The following is a 22,658-nucleotide window of genomic DNA, read 5'->3' as shown; positions in this document are numbered from 1 at the left end:
CAGCCATACTGCAACAGAGATTTTCCCTATTTCTAGTCCCATGGAATATTCCCAAGGCTAAGCCCTGGAGTTCACCTAGGGAAGGCAGAGAGGCACAAAGATTTTTAAAGTGGAATTCCAGGTCATTATTCTTTGCTTTTCATTCATTGGAAATGTTCACGCACACATACACACACACAAACACGAATCTTGCCAAGCACAGTAGTGCATGCCTGTAATGCCGGTGCCTCTGAATCTTGAAGCAGGAGTGTGACGGATTTTAAGTCAGCGTGGCAGTTTAGGGAGACCATCCTGGAAAAGAAAAGAAAATAAAAAGGCGGAGGGATGTAGCCGGGTGGTACACCACCCCTGGGTTCACCGCCAGGACTAAAACGAAACAAAACAACAACACAACACACACACAGAGCTCGTTTAAAAAGTACCCTTTAGGGGGAGGACGGTGGCCCGCGAGGCTGGTCGCAGACCACGCGGGGGCAGCCGGGCCTCGTGCAGGGCAGGGCTGCCTGGGTCTTGGCCTCCCTTGGGTTCCCTGGAAGGGGGTGGCGGCCAGGGCGGGAAGGGCAGCAACAGCAGCAGAGGCGGAGGCTCCAGCGTGTCTCTATCCTTCAGCCTGAGCCAGGGGAGGCCAGGTGGCCTGGGTGGCTGGAGGGGGTCCGCTGCCCCAGAATGGGAATTCTCTTCACCAGAGTATGGAGACTGTTCAATCACCAGGTGCACAAAGTTATCATTGTTGGATTGGATAATGCAGGAAAAACTACCATCCTTTACCAATTTTCTATGAATGAAGTTGTACATACATCCCCTAGATAGGAAGTAATGTAGAAGAGAGAGTGATTAATAATACACGTTTCCTAATGTGGGGTATTGGTGGCCGAGAATCTCTTCGTTCTTCCTGGAATACTTATTATACTAACACAGAGTTTGTAATAGTAGTTGTGGACATACAGACAGAGAGAGGATTTCTGTAACTAGAGGAGAACTCTACAAAATGTTAGCACATGAGGACCTAAGAAAAGCTGGATTACTGATTTTTGCTAATAAACAAGATGTTAAAGAATGCATGAGTGTAGCAGAAATCTCCCAGTTTTTGAAGCTAACTTCTATTAAAGATCATCAGTGGCATATCCAGGCATGCTGTGCTCTTACTGGCGAGGGGTTATGCCAAGGACTTGAATGGATGATGTCGCGACTTAAGATTAGATGATCTCTGCTGACCTCTTCTCATAGACTTTGTATAAACAAAGTGCTGGACTTTACCTGGAAGCTGCAAAAATTAATGGTTTAGATATATTTATAATAAACTGATTTCAATTTTTTTCTATAAGAAAAATTAAGACCACTTATTTGAAAACAAGATGAAGTCTCACCTTCCAATTTGCTTTCTCGTTAGTTCCTTCCAAAGTACTTTATTAAAGCTGTGATTGAAATTTTTCTCAATGAATCCTCTCAGGACAATGTAAAGCCTGTGGTAGGTACAAAGGGAGAGGAAGATGTTTTGAACTTTAAGAGCTTTCTTATCAGTATACCCCTCCCTAATTGAATGTTGTTCTCTTCTTGTTCCACTAAGTCAAAATACAAATCAGCACAGATACTGTTTCCAATATTTTAAATGTCATGTTACTTATGAAAAAAAGTATTTTGCTTAAGGCTGTGTATGTATTATATATATACCTCAAGTTCGATTTAATGACTTTAAGTTCTAAAGAAAAGCAAATAACACAAAAATTAGTAATATCCTTAGTTATTGCCCTAATGAGATAAGAACTGGCATTGATGTTAAGTGCCATTTTATACTTTTCCTGTATGTGCTCTGTATTGTACTAACCAATGCCCCCCACCCCAAATCATTGAACTGCTCTTAAAAAAAAAAAAAAAAAAGATACAGGAAAAAGCTTGACATTGTATACCTATTTTTGTTGATCCATAACACACATGGAAACATGTAATCCAACTGAGTGAAACATCTGTCAAATTCTTCGCCTTACTCAGTTGACAGAATTGCACAGTGAGCATTTATCAGATTATTCCTTGTATTGGTGGTCTAAACTACTGAATAGATTGTTAATCCATTTATCAGTCAATCATAAGTTACGATTAAAACTATCTAGTTCTTAATTAAGAACTATTGTGTGAAACATGTCTACCCAGAGAGGTAACATTCTATAAATATTATTAAATAATTTAGCTACAGTCTTCTGAAGTATTAAACTATTTATGTCAAGCAGTTCAAGTGAATTTGAAAGAACAAGTAAGGCATAAAAATTTTCCAAGAAACATCTTAAATTTTTTAATTTGTAGATTTCTTACTTCTTAAATTAGGAGTTGGAATACTTTTGAGTTTTTTTGTTTCTGTAAGTTGTCTTATATCTTATTTCACCATGTAAATGCATTGTTTAACAATTAATAATGGCAAATTTTTTAATGCTGTTGGCTGAAAAACTGATTGACATGATATATTATTTGTACTAAGAAATAACTTGACCCAAAATACCTTTTATTTGCTTAGGTTTTTTTTTTTTAATGTCTGAAAATTGAAGGTATTTTTGTCATAATTGTAAACAGATTTATCCTGTGTTAAAATATATACTCTATTTGTATATCTTTTTTGCCCTGAAAATTTGAAGGTTAATCCAAACTGGCATGTTTTAGAATGTTCAAGAAAAGAAATAACTATGTTTAATACCAACCTTTTAAATTTCATGAAGATTTTGGCAGGAATTGCAGTATATACTATAAGCATTAACAAAACAGAGAATTTCTTTCTATAAAATATAAAATGCTCAGTATCTAAATCCAACTTGGGTGTGGTATATCAGTGTTAACTTTGGAAGTTTCGTGTTTTATATTTACGTTACAGTTTTCAAAATGCAAATATAACATTTAATATTTCTCATGCTTTTACAAAAGTAAATCCTAAATTACTAAGCTTTGTCCATATGTACTCATACTTTTGAAATTACTTGTCGCATATTAAAAATTCCCTTAAAAACCTAATTCTTTTTTTTTTTTTTTTTTGCAGTACTGGGGATTGAACTCAGGGCCTTGTGCTTGCAAAGCAAGCACTCTACCAGCTGAGCTATCTCCCCAGCCCTAAAAACCTAATTCTACTTTGCAGTGTCATCAGAGACAAATATTCTTTAAGGGAGTCCCAAAAATCTACACTCTTTGTCCTTCTTATTTTTAATTTGACTAATCATGTGCTTAGTTCCTTTGGATTGCTGTCCTGTCACCTCAACTCATATGGACACATTCACTTGTCATCAGGGTGTTGGAAAATTTTTTCTTCGTTGGATGTGTAAAGAAAGCATGCACTGCATTGTTATATTTGGCTTAGCGTAATTGATTATTGTCATGATATCATGAGAATACTTGGTATCTTACATGATATTAACAAAACGTGACATTCTTATTTTCTAACCTTCTATACTAAGCATCAAAAATAAAACAGTACCTGTGTACTTGTATGTAAAACTGAAATAGCAACTGTGAAAAAAAGATAAATTCTTCTGCGGAAAAAAAAAAAGTACCATTTATTACTCAGTGAAAACATGACAATCAGAACACGGTCCACTTGAATGTAGACCATGGAACAGTTTATCAGGGGTGCACTGGAGGGTGCGGCTGGCATCTGGGATGCTGGAAGGAACTGGGATTTGGGGGTTTGCCCACAGTCCGAGAAGGAGGCTCCAGATCGCAAAGTGCATTTGAGGGGCCGCTTCCTACGCACTGGGGAGAGAGCCCACAGGTCAGCGCCTTCCCCCTGGGGAGGAGGAGGGACAGGCGCAGGGGAGCCCGCGGGTCGGCGCCTTCCTCCTGGGGGAAGGAGGGACAGGGCGCAGGGGAGCCCGCGGGTCGGCGCCTTCCCCCTGGGGGAAGGAGGGACAGGGCGCAGGGGAGCCCGCGGGTCGGCGCCTTCCTCCTGGGGGAAGGAGGGACAGGGCGCAGGGGCCATCGCTGCTTTGGCAGAACCCCACCCGCGGACTCATCCTGACACCCTCCCCTGGGAGCCAGGGGCTCCGGGAACTGCCCAGAGGTGACCCGGAGGCCGCCCACAGGGAGGGGACAGGACGCCAGGGTCCCGCCGCCGCCCAGCCCACCCTGTGGGTCCGGGGGACAGGGGCCAGCCACCCGCAGCCGGGATTCGGCCCCGCTGCGCAGCTCACACGCAGCCCTGTCCCCACGGCCGGTGCTGACCGGGTCCCCCAGCCCTGGCTGCACACACAACGTTCGGGGTCTCCGGAGTGACCCGCCGTCCTCCCGAGGGTCCTCCAGGCACCCAAGCTCGTGGGGGACACAGGCAACGCAGAGCCACCTGGGCCTCCGGGGCAGAGAACGCCGCGCCCGGGGAGGAAAGAGCTGAAGGATGAGGAAGAAAAGCCCGCGAGATCGCGGAAGCCCGCCCTTCCCTTCCGTCTGCGCGCCTGATTGGACAGTTCCACAGGGTACCCTTGAGGGACCGCCTCCAGGTAGGCCCCCGTGTCTTGAGTGACAGCAATGTAATCCAATCCTTGGCTGAGGCAGGCCAGAGTGACAGACCCTTGGCCCAGCCCTTTTCAGCCTCCTCCTGGCGGTGGTGCTGAGACCTGGCAGTGCCGGGACACGGGTTGTGCTGAGGCTGAGGCTCAGGCGGGGGAAGCAGGGTTTGGGCTCCAGTAGTTAAAAGATGACGCGAGGTGCAGTTGGGATAGCGGTCATTCTTTATTCAGACGCAAGAATAGCCCCTCGCCAGCCCTATTTAGCCCCCAAGCCAGTTCCATAGGCCTTTTTTCTATCCAGGCCAGACAGAAGGGTTACCTCGGTGGATACCTGCTCACAAGCGAACGTTCATGACCTCGAGTGCACACACGGACTCAGGGCGTTTGACCTTGACTGCTCACTAAACACAGCCTGCTAGACGTCTCCGTGAGGGAGCCTAACTTCAGCCATCTGGGACCTGCCCGGCGATCCACCCATGCTAACTGGGAAATGGTTCAAGCCCATCACGGAGGGCATTGCTCACCCTGGTGGCAGTTGTCTCCTGGCTTTGTTTCTCCCACAAGGCGCATCTGTGGTGACTGAAATGCAGATAACTGCCTTGGCTGAGCACACAGCCTGAGCCTCAAATCACATAAACTAGGCTCTGTCTCTGGTAAATGAATGAATTGAACACATAAAGTTGTGTTAGCATACCTCTGAGGCAGTGTTGGGCATGTGGTTCCCAGGAGGTACGGTTGGTGCCAGGTGCAATTCCCTGTCCAATTCCATGGGAGGTGTGGCCACTCATAAGTGCCACAGGCCCACAGGGTGCCCTGGGGTTCAGACCCTGTTCTATTGACATCTGGTTGGATAGGCTGATAGAGCCTCTAGGGACCCAATACACAGGTTCTGTACCTTCTCCGATCGCCACGTTAGTGGGCCTCTTAGTTCTACAGTTCCATCTGGGGGCCAGGCCATTCCATCCCAGACAGAGTACCAACCATGGACGAGAGGCACTAAGTCATTCTCTGACTGCCATCACAACAGTAGCAGCAAAAGCCTCTTCCAGCCACGTCACTTGTGCAGGGATGTGGTCTGAATTCACCAGGGCGGTTCAGCAGAACTCACAGGTCTTTGGGAGTATACCCAGCAGCAGGGTTGTTTGCTACTCTGGCACAGCTGCGTGCCCAGTTCACAGTGGTGTTGGTGAGGACCCACCTATGTGTGAAAGGACAAAGCAGTTACCAGTAAAATCATGTCAACCTGTGAGACTGCATGCCAGCTTTGAGTCCCTGGAAAGCACAGTGGCTGTCCGCTTTCCTGGGCAGTGACACCACCCTCATACAGCTTGGCTCTGAACTTCAGCAAGCTCTATGTGCACCAGGACCAGGGAATCCATAATTGGCCAAAGGGAAATAACAAAAGTGCCCTTTAAAATCTCTTTCCCATCTGCAGGACCCAGTCTGGTCACATGTCTGGGGGTGCTTTCACGAGACACCCACGGTGTCACAAGGAACTCATGCTCCAGACCTTTACCCCATGGGGCTAACAGTGCTGCCCAGTGGAGGTGGGGCCTTTGTTGTCCAGGGCCATGTCCACTCCACAGTTTGCTCCTGATTCAATCCATTGGGAACAGGCAAGAGAACACTCCCTTGCTTCCCAAACCCAGGCTTAAGTACATCCTCTGTTGTCAGCTGGACCTGTATTGGGCTGCTGTGCCGTGAGCAAAGCCCCCACAGGAGCTGGTCCCCCCGACCAGGGATGCTTGCTGAGAGCTGTCACAGGGCCCACAGAGGCTGTGCCCACTTTCCATGGTGGACTGCAGTCCTGAGTCCTTGCCTAAGCAGGCCATCATGGCTCCCTAGCATGCCTGCAGCCTGTGGGTCACATGGGACTCAGCCTCCACTGAATCTGTGACTGAGTTGCCATTGCTGCACATTCTGACCTGTGCAATGAGTCCTTCAATTGCTTTCCATTGTGATGGACTGTCCGTACAAGGCTGTGAACACTCTCAGGGCATCAATCACAGCCCGCTGACTCTCTTGACCATAGGGCCAGGAAAACAACAAGCCTGTAGCCATATCCACTGCTGTCAAGGCAAACATGGCCCCTTCTGACCTCAGTAAAGGGCCAGTGTAATCAACCTGCCATGGTGTCAAAGGGACATGCCCACGTGATCTGGCCATCTGTGACTCCAGGGCATGGGGGTGTGGATATTCCAGAGCACACACCTCACACGCCTGGCAGGCCCCCACCAGAGCATCCTGTGTTAAAGACAGACCCCACTGCTGACTCCATTCCTCGTGACCAGGCAGCGCTGCGGCCAAGCCGCCAGGTCAGTGGGAAGTGCCCACTCCAGCCACTGCACCCTAGCCAAAGCATCTGCTCATGATTCCCTGGGCTAGAGGGGGCATGGCCAGTAACACGAACGACAGTCACGTCGCTCATGGCCTAAGGCCCGAAGGTCCTGCCACCTGCTTGACCCCACAAAGAACAGTGCCCTGCCATCCCACCTTTACTTTCCTTGTCGTGGTCCTCAAAGCCAGCCTCTTAGACACAGCCCAGCTGCCTGCACAGACACTCAGGGCCCTGGCTCATGCAGTGCCACCACCTACCTACGTAACTCAGCCCTCTGGGGGCTCTGTCCCCTTCCTGGATCACACCTGGAGATGACAGTAGGCGAAGGCCCTCTACTGGGTGTCAGTATACCAAGCACTGCCACTTGAGGGGCTGCTCCTTCCTTGAAGGGCGATGGTTCCATTGGCTCACATTTATCAGCATGACCTGGTGCGTCCTCGATTGCATATTGCACTGGCCCTAGAGTCTGTTGACACTCACGGGACAAGGGGCTAGTAGACAAGGCAATCCTTTGTTCAAATATGCCCCCCACTTTGCTGGGGTAGGCATGAGGGCTACACCTGTCCTTGGAGTGACTGCCCAATTCCAAACCCATCCTGCCCCAGGGTTCGTGGTGTGTACCAAAACATTTCTCCCAAGCTGTCTGAAGCATATGTCCCAGTTAATAGGGCACCAGGGTAAGAACTCTACAATGGATTGAACAGCACTGTGAGAAGAGGTACAGTGGAGAATCAGCAAGCGCACACATCTCCAGGAGACTCACAAGGCTGGGTGGCAGATTTGATCACCTAGGCCCTGGGAGGCCTGTGTACCCCAACCCATGGCACAGGCAGGGTGCCCCTGCACCTGGGTGGCAGTGAAGGCAGTCACAGGGTAGGTGCCTGACATCTGGAAGTCTTGCTGGGTCATTTGCAGAGGGAAGGAAGACCTACTTACCACATCCAATCAAGTCGCTAGAGGAGCTATGTGGCCACAGGACGGCCACCAGTCTTGGAGTTACCTGCCCAGCAAACTTGACAGTGGTCCAGCATGAATACACCCCATCCCAGGCCTTCTGCCCTCTAACACTCCCACTGACTGAAGGACAAACAGATCTTTCTGTTCGTGCAGACGAGATACACCTACACTTGTTAAACTTTCAGTGAGAAAAACAAATTTGGCTGAACCAAGGACCCCCTTCAAACCTCACCTTCTCCTTCCCTACCAAACCCTTCATGCCTGCCCTTCTCCAGCTTCCACTTCACCCAGATGAGCAGGCCCAACCTTGGTGCATGCCATTTTCACACAGATCTTGAAATTTGGGAAGATTATCTTTTGAAAGGTGAAGTGAGGAAGGATAATTGGAAATAATGGAGAAGTGTGTGAGTACAAATCACCTTCCCTGTTTTTAATTTTTTGGCACTGGGGGATCAAACCCAGTGATGCTTGACTACCTTTTCATTTCTTTTTTTCCTATACTTTTTAAACTGGGGCAATATATTTGTGTATAATGGTGGAATCTGTTGTTAAATATTCATACATGCAAACAATCTAAAGATGTAATTGGGCAAATATCTTTCCCCAATAGTTCCCCTTTCCCTCCCACCTCTCCTCCCTGGTCCCCTTCCTCTACTCTTCTGATTTCCCTTTGATATCCATGGGATCCCCCAACCCTTTTCCACTCTTTAGCTTCCACGTGAGAAAAAAACATATAGATGGTCGATTTTCTGAGTTTGGCTTATTTGCTTAACATGCTCCATTCATTCATTCTCAAGTTCCATCCATTTTCCTGCAAATGGCATAATTTCAGTTTTCTTTATGGCTGAATAAAATTGCATTGTGTATATACATTTTCTTTCTCATTTATCTGTTGATGGGCACCTGGGCTGGTTTCATAACTTGGATATTGTGAATTGTGCTGCTATAAACACTGATGTGGCTATATCACTACAGAATGCTGATTTTAGATCTTCTGGATAAATGCAAAGGAGTAGGATAGCTGGGTCATATGATGGTTCTATTGGTAATGTTTTGAGGCATCTCCATACTGTTTTCCAGAGTGCTTCTATTAATTTGCAGTCCAACCAACAATGTATGAGTGTACCTTTTTCCCCACATCCTCACCTGCATTCATTATTTGTATTTTTTTAAAGTTTGAATCACAGTTTTTTTTTCATTTTTAAGTGTGGAAATAAAGCTACACATAGTAGAACATTTCAGAGACTACATAAAACTCATCTTTCAGTCTGACTGATGAAATTCAGCCCATCCTCTTAGTAGCTCCAATCTTCTTTTATCTGTCACACTATCATGTAGGCAGCTTATGGCAGCTGTATTCCACAACTGTTAGTGCTTTGGGTTCAGGATTGTTTCTGATACCAAGTGCATAGACAGAACTTGATCATTTCCAAATATAGGATGTATTATTGATAATTAGTAGTCTGACTGGAGTGAGATGAAATCTCAATGTAGTTTTGATTTCCATTTCCCCAATTCCTAGGGTTGAACATTTTTTCATACATCTGTTGGACATTATATTTCTTCTCTTGAGAAATGTCTGTTTAGTTCATTTGCCCATTTATTAATCAATTTTTTTTTTGGTTTTAAGTTTTTCTTTGTATGTGTGTGTGTGTGTGTGTTTTATATATTATGGATATTAATCCCTGGTGAAGGAGCATCTGGCAAAGATCTCCCATTCTGTAGGCTCTCTCTAAACATTCTTAATTATTTTCTTTGCTATGTAGAAGTCTTTTGACTTGATGTTGTCCTACTTATTGGTTCTAGGTTTTTATTATGCTTTAGAAGTCTTATTAAGGAAGTTGGTGCATGAGCCAATGTGTATGGGTGTTAAGCCTGATTTCTTCAAAGTTGGAAAGTTTCTCAGTAATTCCTAGGTTTTTGATTCACTTTGATTTTTGTGCAGGGATCAAGTTTCATTCTTTTACACATGGATTTCCAGTTTTCCCTGCACAATTTGTTTAAAATGCTATCTTTTCTCCAATGTATGATTTTTGCCTCTGACAAATATCAGATATCTATGTGGATTTGTTTCTGTGTCTTCAATTCTTTTCCATTGGTCCCCATGTCCTTTCTTGTGCCAACACCATGCTGTTTGTGCTACTGGAGCTCTGTAGTATGATTTGAAGTCTGGTAATATGATGCCTCCTGCATCTGTCTTCTTGCTCAGGATTGCATTAGCTATTTTAGTTCTCTTATTCCAAAGCCAGTCTCAGCAATTTAGCAAGGCCCTAAGCAACTCAGCAAGATTCTGTCTCTAAATAAAATACAAATAAGGGCTGTGGCTGTAGCTCAGTGGTTATGTGCCCCTGGGTTTAATGCCCAGCACCAAAAAACAAACAAAAAAACTATTTTGAATAAGTGGTGAGAGTGGATATCCTTGTCTTGATCCTTACTTTAGAGGAATTGCTTTCATTTTTTTCCCTCTATTCAGTATGATGTTGGCCTTGTGTTTGTCTTACATAGTCCTTAAAATGTTGCGGTAAGTTCCTTCTATTTCTAGTTTCTCCAAAATTTTAAATCATGAATGAGTGCTGGATTTTGTCAAATGATTTTCCTGCATCTATTGAGATAATGTGATTCCCATTCTAACACTATTTATGTGACAAATTACATTTATTGACTTATGCATGTTGAACTGACATTGCATCGCCGAACTGAAACCCATTTGATCATGGTGTATTATCTTCTTAATGTGTTTTTTAATGCAGTTTGCCATTGTTTTATTAAGGATTTTTTTAATCTATATTCATCTTGGATATTGGTCTGTAGTTTTCTTTCCTTGATGTGTCTTTGCTTGGTTTTAGCTTCACAGAATTTGGCATATCCCTTCCCTTTCTATTTCATGGAATAATTTGAGGAACATTGGTATTAGCTGTTCTTCAATGGCATTGTAGAACTCAGCTGAGAATTTGTCTAGCTCTGGGCTTTTTTGTTGAAAGGCTTTTGACTGTTGCTTCAAACTTATTATTTGATAGTGGTCAGTTCCTTTTCTGTATATTCAAGGTTCAATTTGGGCAGGTCATATGTAGCTAGAAGTTTACCAGTATATTCTTGATTTTCCAGAATAAATTTGAGTATAAATTTTCAAGGTAGTTTCTAATGATTCTCTTGAATTTAAAGTGTCTCTGGAGAGAGTTTTCATTGCTAATTTTGTTGATTTGGGTCTTCTCTTTCTTTTGGTTAGTTGGGTAAGGGCTTATCAACCTTTTTTACTTTTTCAAAGAACCTATTTGTTGCATTAATCCTTTGTATTTTTAATTCTTAAATTCATTAATTTTGGCTCTGATCTTAATTATTTGCTGTCTTCTACTGATTTTGGAATTAGTTTGTTCATCTTTTTCTAGATTCTTGAGGTGAAATGTTAGATTATTTATTTCGTATCTTGCTATTTTATTTTAATGTCAGAACTCAGTGCTATAAACATTTATCTTAGTAATGCCATCATACTGCCCCAGAGATTTTGGTATGTTGTATCTCTAGTTTGTTTTAAAGACATTTTTATTCATCCTTGATTTCTTCTGTGATCCATTCCTCATTCAACAGTGTATTATTTAATCTCCAGGTGTTAGAATGGCTTATTTTTTTTTATCTAGTTAATTTCTCATTTCATTCCATTATGATCTGATTGTTTGTAAGGAATTCTATCTTTTTTGTATTTGTTGAGACTTTGTGCCCTAAAATATAACACATTTTAGGGAAACTTCCATGTGCTGCTGAGAAGAAAGTAAATTCAGTTTTGATGAATAAAATACTCTATAATGTCTGTTATGTCCATTTGATTAATAGTATATTTTAGACTGGAATCCCAGCAACTCAGGTGACCGAAGCAGGAGGATTGCAAGTTCAAGACCAGCCTCAGCAACTTAGTGAGGCCCTAAGCAACTTGGCAAGACCATGTCTCAAAATAAAAAACAAAAGGGCTCAGTGGTAAAGAACCCTTGGGTTCAATCTCCAGTACCCATCCCCCAAAACAGTATTTTTTATTTCTGAAGTTTATGTCTGGATGACCTATCTAATGGTGAGAGAGGTGTGTTGAAACCATCATTATTGTATTGTGACCTACTTAATTCTTTATGAGAAGGGGTTGCACCAATGTTTGTAGCATAAATATTTACAATCATTATATCTTGTTTGATGATTCCCTTAACTAGTATGAAGTAACTTTGTCTCTTCTGATTAATTTTGGCTGGGTCTACTTTCAGGATGCAAGAGTACCCCTGCTTCTTTCAGTGTCCATTTAACCATTATGTTTTTCCATCCTTTTACCTTCAACATGTTAGTGTCTTTGCCTGTAATGTGAGACTCTGGTAAACAATGTCTGGGTCTTGTTTTTAATCCATTCTAACAATCTATGTCTTTTGATTGCAGTTATACCATTCGTATTCAGTGTTATTATAGATGCTTTTATTTCCTGCCATTTCTTTTTAAAAATATTTTTTAGCTGCAAATGGACACAATAACCTTATTTTTGTGTGGTGCTGAGGGTAGGCAAGTGCTCTACCACTGAGCTACAACCCCAACCCTATTTCTAATATTTAATACAGATTTTATTCTCTATTAATTATTTTAGTGCAGTTTATCCCTAAACAGGTTCCTATTTTATTTCTTCTACATGAAATATTTCATTGAAGATGTTGTGTTGTGCAGATTTAGTTATGAATTCTTTTAGCTTCTGCTTATCATGAAAGGTTTTTATCTCATCTTCAATTCTGAAGGATAGTTTTTCTGGACAGAGTAATTTTGGTTAGCAACCACTTTCTTTCAGAGCTTGATACATATTCCAAGCCCTTCTGGCTTTTAGGGTGGGGTGAGAAAGCAGTTGAAATCCTGATTGGTTTACCTCTAAATGTGCATTTTCTCTTGTAGTATTTAAAATTCTGTCCTTATTCTGTATATTATACACTTTCATTATAATGTCCATTTTTGATCGTGCCTATGTGAGGTTGTAAATGCCTCTTGTTCGATTTCCATTTCATTTCTAAGGTTTGCAAATTTTTCTGTTATATTTCACTGGATAATAGCATTCCTTTCAATTATATTTCAGTACCCTATGCCAATAATTCTTATACTCGTTCTTTATTGTTGTCTCAGATTTATCAAATGTTCTGGTCATTATCTCAACATTTTTTTCTTTATTGTCACTTTGCTTCTAATATATACTTTGTCTCCAAAGCCTGAGAATCTATTTTCAAAGTGGTATAATCTATTGCTGATGCCTTCCACTAAATTTTAATTTGATTTACTAAGTCTTTTATTTCCAGATTTTCCATTTGGTTCTTTTTCAGAATCTCCATCTCTTTATTGAAATGATCTTTTATCTTCCTGCATTTCCTAAGTTCTTTCCTTATATTTTCTTCTAGCTCATTGAACATTGTAATTATGAAATTTCCAAATTATTTCTCTGACATACATTTTCTGCACTGTGGTACCAATGGAATCAGTTGTTGAAGTGCTGTGGACTTTGGGATGGTTTGTTCTCTTTTTCATACAGTTTGTATGTTTACCCTTTACTAGGATGATTATTGCTTCTACTTTTATACAAGGGACTATATAGTGAACTTCATTCTCTTAAGCACTCTGGGCTAGGTAAATATCCAGGCATCAACACTTTCACTCAATATGTGTCTTCTGATGTTGCCAGTATTGAGAGAAGCCACTAAAACCCGATTTACGACAATCGCCTCAGAACAATGTCACACACAAATTAACCTTTGTCAAAACAAAAACTTGTTGGAAATGTTCTCAAAAGCTCCTCCAATTCAGGCATAAGATTATAGTAGTGTTTTGGAATAGATTGAAAATTAGTTATTAAAGATAGTAAAATTACTCATATTACATAGGGGCTGATAAGGGGAGAAGAGAAAAGTTGAGAAAAGTCCATGAAGAAAATATACAACAGAAAAATATAAACCGAGATAAGAAGAAAAAGATTGATGGGGCAAGGGGATTAAGGCAGTAGCAGGTCATGTAAGAGGGAAAAGAGGAGCTAAGAGGAGAAAGTGTAAACCTGGATGAGGAAAACAAAGATGATTCCAGTTAATGCTTTAAAACATTAGAAGAAATACAACCCAATGGGTTAAAGGTGCAGTACTTAAAAGGGGAACATCTCTTGATTTGAAATGGAGAATAATACATGTAAAGTCAAAATTGACATTCGACCTATTTATAACTATCCATGCCAATGTGGATAAATTTCTTGAGTCCTCATGGTTTGAATTTTGTCAGAATTTGGGATCTTTAGAAGATGCCCATGACTCTTCAGCTTTTGATCTTCCTAGAGGTGCTGAGGCACAGAAGCTACCTCCTTGGTTGCTATGGATTGCTTACCACTGGCTCTTGTCAGTTCAGGGCCCTGAAACTGCTTGTTTGAAGATGTCCCCTGCATCTGCTGACTGTTTTTATTGAGTGCAGGGCTCAGGACTGTTGTGTTGGCTATGGGGCTCTGTGCATTCATTCCCCTCCAAAGGGCCTTCTTTAAAGCAGCATAGAGCCTGGTGGCTTCCTATAACTGTGAGACCTATGGATGCAGGCTTTCTGTGAGTCATCCTTGCCATAGAAGCCTCTGTCCAGGGACAATCATATGACCCACCTGCATCTGAACTCATTGTTCACAGCTGTGAATCACAGGTACCTAATCCTCTCTTCTGGGACTTTTTTAGACCTCATGGGCTGTTAGGACCTGTGGATGAGGGCTCTGTGGGCTGTCTGTGACACAGAAACCTCTATCTGGGCTGGTGCTATTCACTGTGATTTTACCCATTATCATGATGGAGGTAGGATACCAGTTGTCCCACCTTTGGGATTCTTGGAGGTTGTGGAGAACACTGGGTTAGGGTTACCACTCCCCAAAAGTGATAAGCTCTCAGGGCAGCTCCACTCCACTCCCTTGTCCATAATAAGGGAGAACTTGTTTTGTGTATTTCAGCTGGCTGTGATCCCTATACAAGTTCCTGCTAGATGGATTACTAAGATGACCCATTTCAGAATATTCCCTCTGATTTTATTTCTTGCTAGCTTATCATGGGAAAAAGCTGTATCGATTTGATTTCCTCTAGTGAGGCTGGCTAGCTGTGGACTCTACAATGTGACTTTCATGCCTGGTATAGCTTTCAGTCCACAATCTGTGCTAAACTGCTTAATGTCCTTACTCTCTTTGCTGTTCCTCCCTTCTTTTAACTTGATCACCCTTTCACTCTGTGGCTCTCCAGACAGTGGCAAACCTTGCCCAACAGAACTAGTACAGACTGTTGTGTGCCTTGGCTTCCCACTAACATTCTTTTCTCAATGGGAAGGGGACCCTACAATCATGGACACCAGAGCCATGGAGCACTCAGAGTCCTGAGTGCTCTTTGTGAAGAGATTGTCCATCATAACCCCAACTCTGGGAACTGAGGTGCTGTGGGTGGGATGGGTTGATGTGGAATGGACAAGAGGTGAACACTGAATGTGCAGAGGATAGGTCTCTCCTTCCTATGGAGTGGGTCAAGGACTCCATCCACAGCTCTATTTGACCTGTTTCCTAGTACAACGCAAGTCCCAAGACCTCGGCTTTCTCATGGGAAATGAAAGGTTAAGATTCAGGCTCCTGCCTGACAGTGATTGCCAAGCTACAGTACATATATCTCCCACATGTCACATGTAGACAACTCACAATGCTAGAGATGAAGAACTTCAAGGAGTGGAAGGTAGCATGGGATAAACTGACCACCCTGGTTCCAACTGTGTGATCTTGGACAGATCTCTTCCCTTCTGGGCCTTATTTTCAATTTTGCATCAGTGAGATCTAGGTTTAAATTAGATGAAATATAGATATTGGCATACTCTAGCAATAAAATGCCTAGTGTATTCCCCTATATTTACAATCTGACACATGTGTCTCATTGCAGCCTGTAGGCAGCCTCCTCAATCCCAATGGCTCATGACACAAATGCTGAGGTATCACTTTGGTCTTAGTTCACTTATGCTGCTCAAACCAGATGCTGTAACCCACAAGGTTTATACACATTTATTTCACAGTTATGGAGCCCTGAAGCACTCTGGCAATCTGTTTCACCAGAGCCTCACTCTTTCAGGGAATCAGAACAGTGGGTTCTCAATGTAGAAAAGTGGTCCTCACTTAAAGATCAGGTGACACCCATGTAGCAACCCACTCCAGTTTATACAGGAGGCAACTACAGCTTCATCTTCTGTAGCCCTGTCTACACCATGGTGGGTATGCTCATCTTAGTTTCAGGTATCCATAGAGGTAGACAGTGGAAACCCACTTCTGTTCTCTTTTGCTAGGGTACAAGAAGCCTGGGAACCTTGTGGATCCAATGCTCATGTTAGCATCCTCTGAGAATGTAGCTAGAATGGATGAACTAGCCCTTGGCAGGGTTGCCCCCAATCTCTTTTCTTATTCTCTTGTTATTTAACTTTTGCTTCCACTTCTCTATTCCATCTTAATTGTTCCCTTCTATAAACGAGTGTTCTCCCATGTGAACGTGGAGAAGAAAATGGACCCATATGAGGATGGAGTGAACAGGGGGACCCAGGATATTAAGGACTATCAATTCAAAATCGAACCTGATGGGACATAATGGAACATGTACCCCAGCTCTCTTCTGAATAAGAAATAACAAACAGTAAGAAAAATATAGACAATTCTTAGAAAATGGGCAAATATTAGACCACATACTTCATGAAAAGAAAAAAAAAATGACCAAGAATGATATGGAAACATATTGTACATTGTTACTCATGAGTAGAATCCAAATTCAAACTGGCATTTGATGCTATTATGCAATGGCTAATGTAAAATCCACTGACAACATTAAATGCTGGGAGGATATAGAGCACAGGGAACCCTCATGCACACCTGTGTGCATACTGCCAAAACCATCTTCACAACTCCTTGTCAGTGAGTCCTAGAGATGGACATCTACACCAGGCACCAATGGTTCCACTCAGCTATATAACCAGCAAAAATGCCTCCACATATTCACCATGCAAAAGAAATCTCACAACATTATTTGGTACTTTTCTAAATAGAAAACAAAAAATGAATATTAGAAAATAAACAAGATGCATTATATTTTTATATCTCTCTAAATGAAATACACTACAACAATCACATTAAAAAATGTGGGGATGTAGCTCAGTGGCAAAGCATCTGCCTTGCATTCACAAAGTCCTGGGTTCAACCCCCAGGTCCCCCCCCCCAAAAAAAAAGACAAAAAAAGGTATAAAACATAAACATAATAAACCAACAAGAGAATATTTTGCACAATTTTATCCAAATCTTTAAAAACAAGCAATGCTCACCCAAAAGTTAGAAAACGTATGCATATGAGGACCAGGAAAGTCGCTTGGAAAAGGACATCACAAGGAAACCTAGGAGGTTGGTGGTGTTCTCCTTCTTGTTATTAGGTGTCTTCTCTTTCAATAATTGATATATACATACTGCTCTTTGCTGTAGAACAAGTTCTTTCAACTAGAGCCACAGGATTTTTTTTCCCCCTGTTGCAGTTGTTTGCTTGTCCTATTATTACTAAGGACAGTAGACATTAGTTCAAGACTTTGGAATTTCAGGGTCAATATTCACATTCTGGTTTTACAATATTCTATCTGAAATAATGGTCACTTTATAAACACTTGGTTCTCCACTATTTTAAGGAGTTAATACTGCTTCCCTTTTCACAGTGACTAATGAGATTTAGCCCTCTCAAATATCATTCCTATGGTGGTCCCTGGTGCTCTGAGCTATGGAAAAGACAGATGATGACATGAGGTAGAGGAAAGAGGACGAGTTTCAAATCAAGAGGTATTTTCAAGATGACAAGATGATGCTGGGGTGCAAGAAGGAAGTGCAAATGCCTTTCATTTGTGATCTCTTATTATTTCCAGATATGGTGATTATATATAAATGTGTGTGGTTATAGCAGGGTTTGGGCAAGGTTGTGGTCCTGGCAGTTTCTCATGACAGTTCTTGTTATCAGATATAAGTGCACAAGCCTCCTAACATTATTTATTTTGAGAGGGATTGAGACAAGTGACTCCATTTTAAGTGGACAACATTCATATATTCCCCTTTGATAGGGTTTTCTGTAAAATCACTGTATGTCAGTAATGTTAGGTTCTGGTGGTCTCTCAGTGCCAGGATGGACCTAACCAGTTGATGGTCTGGTCCTGTTTCAGAGAGAAATTCACTGTCAACTAGGACTTGGTGTCTAAATCCAAGCAACACCTGCACAACAAGAGGCTTGGAAGGAGTGGCCCTCAGGCTGCTTACCTGGAGACCAAGGTCACATTCAGAGTTGTCTGATAGGCACTGGCTCTCACCTCAGGACCTTGCCTAGCAGTTGAACTGTTAGCAGTTGAACTTCTGCAGACAAAGTTTTAAAAGAAAAAATGCAGAGTAAAACCTAAAGGAGTATAACAGTTCAGTCAGTGCAGCTGTTCCGAATCAAGGCAGCCTAAGCAAACTGAAAGATTTTCTTAGGGGAGAAAGTAAGGCTTGTGTAGCTACATTAGAGGAGATGAGAAAAATTTCAGGTTAGGCAAATATATACACATGTATTATAAAAACAATGAGCAGTACTACTAACCACAATGGTGCTGTAGTTTTTCTTTAGAAACAATTTTTTTCTAAATCATCAATACAGTATTTTACAAAAGAATTAGAAAAATCAATTTGCAAAGTTAGTTTTACCTAATCATTTACATAGAGGCTTGCAGAATACCTACATATAATATCAGCTTTGTCTTGAAAAAACATCTTCAGCCTTAGGAGTTATGATACCAAGGCAAATTTTAGACTTGTCTGAACATCTATAATTTAAATGACATCCCATTGAAAATTTTGGTAAAATAATTGTTTTAAAGTTTATCCCGTCACACAAGGGAGATTCTCTTGTAACTGCATTGCCAAATAAAAGAATACTTTAAATTTTTTTATTTTTTGAGGTTTGCAGCATCAAGTATGCTGGGAAAGTAAATGTTTCCAACTCTGTTCACAATCACACCTCCCTGAAGAGGACTTTTTTTCACAGCTGTGATAAAATGCCCTACGCAGGCTGAGATAAAGAGGTTGGGTTTTGCAGGTTCTGAGGCAAGGCACTCACACAGCTTAGTTCTGGCGAGGACTGTTGGCTGCAGAACGTCATAGTGGGAGGGGACGGGAGCACACATGAGTGCAGTGGAAAGTAAATGTTTCCACTTTTGGTCACAATCAGTTACTGCTGGACGGCTATAAGATGCCCATGCGAGCTAACTTGGCAGGAAAAAAGGTTTGTTAGGTCAGTTTCTCAGGTTTGGAGAGGCCCTGGCACTGCTTAGCTCTGCTGAGGGCTCTGGGCTGCAGAACGTCACCGTGGATGGTGACGGTGGGACCATGTGCGGAGTGAGAGCTGAGCTCACCAGACAGAAAGTGAGAGGAGGGTGCAGCCCCACCCAAGGCAACACCACCCTCTCAGGAGAACTCACTGGGCATCAAGAAACACCCACTCCCTTCTGAGGACAGCACCCCAGGGATCTGTGGCCACCCACGGGAACCATCTCTTAAAATTCCCAACAACTCCCACACTGCTGCACTGCAGAGCAAGTCTCAGCGCATGAGATTTTGGGGATGCACTTAAACACACCCAAGCCATTGTTTTCAGTCCCTTGCCACAAGGCTCATGTCTGCCTCACAATTTCAAAGTTCAAGTCCAACATCTCCAGTGAGAATTAACAAAGATGCTTCACGTATGAGCCTCCTTTAAATTCATTCCTTATTTCCAAAAAAATACAATGGCACAGGATAAACACTCCTATTCCAAAGGGAAGAACTAGAGTAGAGAGGAGGAATCGGTTCCAAGCAAGACCAAAATCCAGCAGGGCAGAATTCAATCCCAAAGCTCCATGTCCAGGCTCTTGTGCACACTGTGAGGTTCACCTTCCCAAGGCCTGGGGCAGCCCCATCCCTGTGGCTCTCCTGGTCCCTTGGCTGCTAGCAAGGCTAATGCAGTGGCTTTCCTAGGCTGGCATATCATTGCTCATGGCAATGTTGGGAGATCCTGTGGGAAACAGGTCCCTTCAACAGCCAGGAAACCAGACAAGTTGGGTGCAGCCGGGCTCTAGCTTCTGTAGCAGTCCCTCATGAGCACAAACCAGGGTCCCACATGGAAAACCACATCCCTCCAAGGGCACAGGCCCAGGGTCCAAGCACCTCTAACTAGCACTCACCCCTAAAGGTTTCACCACCTCCCACTTCATAACACTGAACCAAGAGGCCAAAATGTGGACTTTAGGGATACACCTACTCCACATCCTAAAGATTTACCCCACCCCCCGTGCCCCACATCACAACACTGGATCAAGAGGCCAAAATGGGGACCTTCAGGAATACATGTACTCCACATCCTAAAGGTTTCACCACCTCCCACGACACAACACTGGACCAAGAGGACAACACATGGATCTTCGGGGGATATACCTACTCCACATCCAGATCACAGCACTCAGCAAATTACTGGAGACTCCAGATAGTCTTAGAAAGTGTTTTCTTAAATCTTAAAAACAAATACATTTAAATAAAGAACTAATAGCACTTTACATAAAACTCATGTAGATACATTGATCAGTTAATTTGGTCTCATGTAATTAATTCTTGTTTGTTTTGTTAACTAAAAATTTTAATCAACAATTTATTAAACTAATGGAAATATTCATTTAATCTATGGTCTTAAGATGATCAGAAACCTGTATTCAAGCATACTTGCCGGTCATTTCCATGAATCTGATTGCAAAGCTTACAGAAAAAGCAAAATAATAACTATTTATAATAATGACTTAGAACATATACAGTTAAAAATCTGATAAAATTTCAGTAACTAAGAAGGAATATAGTTATTTCCTTTGCATGCATCATTTCAATATAACCATAGTCATGGCTGATGACATTATGCCAGGACCAACAGACATATACAAACTTCACGTGCTCTCTAATATATTTGCATTGATGCCATAATAATATAACTTTTAAATGATTTGCAATTACTATATTATTTGAAAATGTTTACATACAATTCAACACATTAAATTAGCCTGATTAGCTTACTACCTCCTTTGTGTAAAACAAACATTTGAGAAGATCTGGGGTTCTCAGCAATGTCCCAAATTTAAGTTAAAAAACAAAACAAAAAAAAAAAAACAAGGAACAAAAAAACTTAATTTAGAACTTGGATTCTGGGGAAGTCCTACCAAAGGTATTGAAACAGGTTTAAAATGTGATTAAAATATAACCACTTAGAAATCATATTCATTCACAGGCAGAACCAACTGGAAGAGTTTAAAAGAAAATAGATGCCAAAAAAAAGTCACCCCTAAATTTAACTGTTTCAAGACTCATATTTCTAAATAACAGAAAATTCAATCAAGAGAGAACAAGAAATTATTTCAACAGAACATAAAAGCTTTGTTTTCCCAGAACATTTACAAAAGGAACAGAAAAACTTCCTGCAGTATGGTTGATTTTCTTTATGTGAAGTCCACTGAAAACCTGAAAGTTGAACAAGTTTTTTTAATTTAATTAGATACTAGAAGAGTCTGTGCCCAAGTTTATGAGTTATATAAGAAAATCAGTGCATTGAACAGGGGCATATGTGACTCTCAGAAAAATTAAAACAAATAAAATTGTCCTGTTACCCTTAACAATGCAGACATACTTGAGAAAAATCAGTCAGGTTACACTGAAGGAAAATAATACTCTAAACTCTAAAACTGCAGTTCAGGACTTGGTTGGACATTTAAAGAAACAGTTTTCATAATTAAAAAAAAATACAAACTGAAAAACATCTTCCACATTTTTTCCCCTAACACTAGGTCTAGAAAACTTTGTGATTTTTAATATTACATTTTGATTTGTATAAAATATTAATGCTCAAATTTTTAGAAAAATCTAGAAACAATTTCCTTTAGTCAGTGTGGCTAATCATAAAATTCCTCTTATAAAATTCATGTTGCATGAGTACTTTGAAACTTCCTCTGAAGTTTTATGACTTGTTCAGATCTATAACTAGCTTATGCCTGTAGATTTGCCCTGTACCGCCTTCGGTACATTCAGGTACAATCCATCAATTCTACATTAAGTGAAAATTTTGATTCTACCACACAATATTCTTACACAAAAAATTGCCTTCATCAATTGCAAAATTCCTTAAAAAACATGCTCACACTTACATATTCCTTTAGACCTCTCTCCTTATTTACTGTTTTCCTTCTGCTTTTATTTTTATATCCATATCATAAAAATTCTGAATTTGCTTTTTTCTCAAATCATGTGTTCATGCTTTTAATAGTTGTATCATCGATACTTTATTTGTTCAACTTGTATAGAAAATTATATATACCAATTAAAAATTATAAGTCTTAACAACTCTCACTTGTAGTAAAAACCCTGCAAAATTTTATAAGTTTGTCTTATACCCCAAATTTAAGAATATGTAATTCTAGGACCCATATGCTCTCCCATAACAATTTTTAATGTGGAAAAGGACACAAGTAATAATAGATTCAAATCTTTTTGTTCTCACAAAATTTAAAAAGCCCAGAATGGATAAATTTCAACCTCATGATAACAGCTAAACAGTATTTTAACTCAGAAATAACTGGAATATGTTGATATATATATATGTATATATAAACACATGATATATATATTTGACTCCTAAAACAAATAAGTTATAAGCATTTATCACACATGATTTCTGCCTAATTTTTTCTGACCATTGTACTTAGAGTACTTGTGGAAATAGTAACCTTAAACAAAAATAGTCATTGGGTACCTGGTTGTGTTCTTAGTCACCTGGGACCAAACCAACACAGCC

General features: G+C 41.3%; 1 pseudogene; it reads left to right on the top strand.

The window, feature by feature from the left end:
- Positions 1-651: 651 nt before the first annotated feature.
- LOC124973383 (ADP-ribosylation factor-like protein 5A) lies at positions 652-1,390 on the top strand (annotated as a pseudogene).
- Positions 1,391-22,658: the final 21,268 nt, after the last annotated feature.

Source organism: Sciurus carolinensis, assembly GCF_902686445.1.
Source record: "Sciurus carolinensis chromosome 19 unlocalized genomic scaffold, mSciCar1.2 SUPER_34, whole genome shotgun sequence".
Taxonomy (NCBI): Eukaryota; Metazoa; Chordata; class Mammalia; order Rodentia; family Sciuridae; genus Sciurus; species Sciurus carolinensis.
The sequence above is the reverse complement of the archived record's forward strand: the minus strand, read 5'-3'. Positions and strand labels throughout refer to the sequence as shown.